General features: G+C 35.1%; 1 pseudogene; it reads right to left on the minus strand.

Annotated features, from left to right (window-relative positions):
* Positions 1–1,818: 1,818 nt before the first annotated feature.
* LOC139707086 (olfactory receptor 4C15-like) lies at positions 1,819–2,760 on the minus strand (annotated as a pseudogene).
* Between the last annotated feature and the right edge of the window lie 3,248 nt (positions 2,761–6,008).

A 6,008-nucleotide genomic window follows, 5' to 3' on the forward strand; every position in this document is an offset into this window, starting at 1 on the left:
GCACAGAGCCTCCTTAGGTAGGGCTTTACCATAACAGCTAGGCATCCTGTGCCCTTGCATAGAAATGTTCCCAAGCACCTGGCATACTACAGTCACAAGGCCATCCCAGACCCCCAATCTCAGTCACTTCTCTCTACAGATGGAGCTCTTATTTTCCTGTTTGTATCCCTTTTATTTCCTTGTTCTAATTGTTTCGGCTCAGGTCCAAGAACAATGTTAAATAGAAGTGGTGAAAGAGGGCGTCCCTGTCTTGTTCCAGTTCTTAGAGGGAATGCTTTCAATTTTTCTCCATGTAGAATTATGTTGGCCTTGGGTTTAATATAGATACCATTTACATATTGAAGAGTGTTCCTACTCTCCCTCATTTCTCTAGTGTTTTGAGCATGAATGAAAGCCATTTTTAAAATGCTTTTTCTGCATCTATTAAGATAATTGTGTGATTCTTCTATTTATGTCTAGTGAAGTGGTGAATTACATTTATTGATTTCCATATGTTGAACCAACCTTCTATCCCTGGAATGAACGCAGTTTGAACATGGTGCACTATCTTTTTACTATGTTTTTGGGTATGGTTTGCCAATATGTTATTGAGAATTTTGCATCTATGTTCATCAAGGATATTGATCTAAAGTTCTCTTCCTTTGAAGTGTCTTTGTATGGTTTTGGTATCAGGGTGATACTATCTTCATAGAATGAGTTTGGAAGTGTTCCCTCCTTTTCTGTTTCATGGAATAAGTTGAGGCGTATTGGTGTAAGTTCTTCATTGATGTTCTGATAGAACTCAACTGAGAATCTAGAGACTAGAGTGTCTTGCAAAGTAAAATAAATCAGACACAGAAAACCAAGAGTTGAGTGATTTCTTAAATATGCAGAAACTAGTACAAAATAACAGAGAAAAAAAATATAGAGAAAGAGAAAGGGATAACAGTGAGGGATTCCATTAAAATAGAAGACAGACCCAGGAATTAGATGAAGGGGACTGAGAGAAAGGGAGAAATGATGATATAAGGGAATAACAGAGGAATGAATCTTACATAAATTTATTATGTAGATGTATAAATATGCCATAGTGAATCTCACCACCATGTACATCCAAAAGACCCTAATTTGAAAACAAAATAACTAAAAGTAAATAGCATAAAGATCAGTAGAATGAAAGGAACATATGGAGGACAGAGAGGAGCGAAAGAACCAATACTGGAGAAAGAAATAGAGAAAATTATATTCTGTGTTTTTTTAATTATGTCAGAATGAATCCTCACATTATACATAAGTAAAACAAACCTATTGAACAAGAGAAAAGAAAAAAAGTGTCAAGGGGGAAAAAAGATTCCCTGTGTTTACTGGGGTCATAGTTCATCAGGAGAGTGCTTGACTGGAGTTCATGGGACCCTGGGTTTGTTCAACAGCACTGCAAAAAGTAGTAATAATAATAAACAGTAATCATTTTTAATTTAATATACACTCTGTTTGTTTCCTAAATATTTAACATTTTTGTCTATCCTCCACATATTTTCTTGAAATTACACAATTAATGGCCAATAATCTAACAGATGATTTTCCTATCTATTCTTTTATTGATTATTAGAGTCATTATGTGGATAAAATTGAATTCTTCTTAATTTACCTATTGGGATATTTAATTACCAACTAGAGTAGATATCTGCTGTGAAAGTAAAAATCTCTCTGACCCAATGGGTATTGCCATTTTTGTAGAATTGCTTTTTTACTTCATAGAAAATAAGCATTGCATAAAATTTTGTTCTAATACCACTTTGATTTCTTTATTTTTTATCCTTTTTGGTAAACTCTAATGTTTCATTTTTCATTGGAAACCACCACTAGTCTCTTCTACACTTTCCTCATGGCATTTTCCACTTCCTTATTCCTCAAAGTATAAATCAAAGGATTGAGCACGGGAATCAGGATGGTATAAAATTTTTTCACCATTTTGTTAAAGGGGAAGGCAGAAGGAAGTCTTGCATATATCAAAATGCAGAGGACAAAGAACAAAACCACAACAGCAATGTGAGATCCACAGGTGGACAGATCTTTCCTCCGCCCTTCAGCACTGTGTGTTCTCAGGGAGAACAAGATGATGCCATAGGAGACAAGCAACAAGGAGAAGTTGATGATGCAGATTAACCCACTGTTGGTGATCACCAGAAGACCTAGGACACGACTGTCAGTGCAAGCCAGCTCCAGTAATGGGTACAGGTCACACGTGTAGTGATCAATGATGTTAGGCCCACAGAAGGAAAGATGGAAAGTAAAGAGAATCTGTATGATGGCATGCAAGAAGCCCCCTGTCCAGGACACCCCCACCAGAATGCCACAGAGCCTCCAGTTAATGATGGAAGAGTAGTGCAAGGGCTTGCAAATGGCCACATAGCGGTCATAGGCCATGGTTGTGAGGAATATCATTTCTACCTCAGCAAAAACGTGATCAGCAAGCACTTGCTTCATGCATTCTTTTTAAGAGATGGATTTCCTCTCATACAGGAAACCCACAACCATCTTTGGTGTGATGACATAGGAGAAACAGGCATCCAGGAAGGACAGGACAGCCAAGAAGAAGTACATGGGGGAACCCAGCAGGGCAGGGCTACAGAGGATGGTCACTACAATCAGCTCGTTGCCTCCAACAGTTGCAATGTATACCAACAAAAACACAACAAAGAATATTTTCTGAATAGTAAGATTCTGTGAAATCCCCAAAAGAATAAATTTAACCAAATTTATGTATCTTAGGTTTTGCATCATTTCCAAAGGAATGGTGAATATAAATACCTAACATTCATTTTGTAATTACAATAAAGGAAGATTTGCTTTTATCAGTTTATTATTTTATGGTGATCAATATTTCAGTACACCTCTATGCACCCTTATCTTTAATGTTTCTTTTGTCATTGAGAACACAATTTTAGATACTTATTAAGAGATCAGGAAGAATTGATTTGGAGATCAATTATTCCATACTTTAAGTTTGCTAGAACTTCTATAGAAGCATCCTCATGTAGTACAGAAGATTAGTGATTTTTAAATCAAATACTAGCTTTGATAATTTACTAGTGTCTTCGTTAAATGAATCATTAGGTGTGGGAGGACATCCTCGCATGTGATTTGAGTTACCTCCCTGGCTGGGTGAGAGACGCTTAAACACAGCTGTATTAAAGCCTTCCCCACACTTTTCCAGGTCCAAGGGCTTGTCCGTGCAGAGGCATGCCTGGCCACTGACCTGAAGACCCAATCATCGTTCTTGACCTTGGGATGCTGCCCCATTAACCTTCATTGGATGGGATTTTCCCTGGAATTTTTTGTTCCTCAATAAAAGCTCACTCCCTGGCGTGTTCTCTCTCTCTCTCACTAGTCTCTTCTGTAAACCTGTTGGCTGGAGGCGGGAGCTAGGTTAAGCTGTCTTGAGCTGATATTAAAGGTAATGAGTGTCTGTCTCTTTAATTTAAAACTCCCTAGTAATTTCTTATGAACTGAACCTTCTTTCATGAAGCCAGCGCTGGTTGCGTGGCAGAATTAGGAAGTCTCATCCATATATAAAAAGGAGGACAGTCTTTTTATTAGTCCTGCTTGTTAAAGTAACAAGGGGCAGGGGTGCCTAGAAAATGAAACCATCTCTGATCTGGAGACTCTCATATCTAAAAATACAAGAAGAAACATCATTCATTTTAGGAGGCACTTAAAAATCATTTATACCCCAAATGTTTCTTCAAAATCTAAATTGAATTTGGGGCTTCCTGATTTAATTTCTTTTTCATTTTTTTTTCTTTTTTTTTTTTTTTTGGTACCAGGGATTAAACTCAGGGGCACTTAACCACTGAGCCACATCCCCAGAGCTATTTTGTATTTTTTTTAGAGACAGGGTCTCACTGAATTGCTTAGCTCCTCACTGTTGCTGAGGCTGGCTTTTAACTTGAGATCCTCCTATCTCAGCCTCTGGAGCCACTGGGATTACAGGCATGCTCCACCAGGCCCGGCTTATTTCTTCTTTATAAAAATGTGTCTAGTTACACACTTAACACATCATTAAACTTTGAGATTTATAAATATAAATACTATTTATTTTTTTAAAAATCACTAAGTATAAACAAAACAACTCTTATTTTTATCAAAAAAGGGATTTCCAAAATTAGTGTTAAAACATTAACAAGGAAGAATATAGTGTTTATGATCACAGTTTATTATTTTAAATCTTTTGAAGGCTTATTGTCTGGAATGCAATGAGTTATCCTGCATTGAATCTTAGGGGAAAAAAGGACAGAAGTAGAAAAAATAATTAAATATCATCATATATTCTGTTAAGAGCAATGTATCCACCATTCTTTAATATTCTTAATAGATATTCCTTTGGTCATTTAAAATTATAACATTACTCTCTTGGTAAATTTTCTGTGAATCTGAACTTATAATAACTTAATTAAATGTCATTTCATGTCTGCCATAAAAAACTATAATCCAAGAGAACTTGTCTAGTACTTTGACATTAAACAAAATGTAATACTTTCAACTTTTTAGCTGTAAAACATCTATACTTGTCAAATTGCCCAAACTATAAGAATCAATAATTATTAGTATGTTTTTCAAAATAAAATCAAAAGGATGATATAAAATATGGATGTCAACATTATTTTAAGCCGTTTCTATTTACACAAAGTTAGAAATGAATTGAATCACTCATGCAAAATTTATCTTTTTTAAAAAATCATGTTATTTTAAATTATACCTCAAAAGTACAATGAGTGAAACTGGTTTACTCATCTAAATCTTTTGGAAAACATATTAGTAAATAATTTTATGATCATAATCATGTTTACATTTTTAAACTAGTGACTTCAATTCTTAAAATATGCTCTAGAAGTGAAGGAAGATGAAGGAGCTTTACAATTGAGCATGGTATGGGGTCACGTATAATAGGGAAACAGAGAAATATCTGAGTGTTCAGTACTTTAATGATGTTTAATGTAAATCAAGCTGTAACAATATCACATTATATGATCAATAAAACACTGAATATGAGGAATTAGCACACTTGAATTCATAAAATTTGAAAAAATTTTGTAAAAATCTTTTTTTTTCCATCTTTGTCCATCCCAATCCATGCATGAACCTGTGTCATTTCAGTTGTCTGTTTTCACAGGAGAGACTTCACCTTGACAACTGGCTGATAACCAGCAGGTAAGCAGTTCAGAACTTCTCCACAGTTCTCCTGAACTATTCCTAGGTAGTAATCTGATGCTCTGTCTGGCATCTAGTGAACTCAAGGAAAATTAGGAGGACACAGTAAATCAGAATATTGTACTCTAGGACTTGAGTCACCCTTTCTTACATTTAATGTCCTTCATTGTGGCACTGGTTAGTGTGTAATATAGAAATACTAAATGCTATGTTTTCTACCAATAAGTATGAAAGTCCACCTGCATATGCATTTACCATATTCCCACTTCAGATTATTAAAGAAAAATTAAAGGAATAGTCATCATTTTTGTAAGGTACATATTTTTCTATTTCTTTGTATATAAAAAACTGTCTCAGGTAATAATTAGCATTCTGCTCTCCACTGTTTCATGCCCATTGCAGGCATGGTTAATAAATCACAGTCCTTCCATAGTTTCTGAATGATTCTAAATCCTTTATCCTGGAACTCACTGTTAAATTATCAGTGTCACGTGAAATAAAAACTATTCTGCTTCTTTAACATATGTGTATGCTTTGCTTTCCTCTTATTAAAACTAGGTCATTTTGAAATATTCCAAAATTCATCCCTCCTTCAATTTTATCTGAACTCCGAAAACTACCTTCAACAAATTCCTTAGTTTTGTTATCAGTGATAATAATTAAATAAGCAATATTTATAATAATAATAAAAAAGGCATAAGTAGCCTGGCATGAGGCCACATTCCTATAATCAAAAAGGCTTGAGAGGCTACCAATTTCAAAGCTGGCCTCACCAACTTAGCAAGGCCCTAAAACTTATTGATATTCTGTCTCAAAAT

This window comes from Marmota flaviventris, chromosome 9 (genome assembly GCF_047511675.1).
Source record: "Marmota flaviventris isolate mMarFla1 chromosome 9, mMarFla1.hap1, whole genome shotgun sequence".
In the NCBI taxonomy this organism is placed as follows: Eukaryota; Metazoa; Chordata; class Mammalia; order Rodentia; family Sciuridae; genus Marmota; species Marmota flaviventris.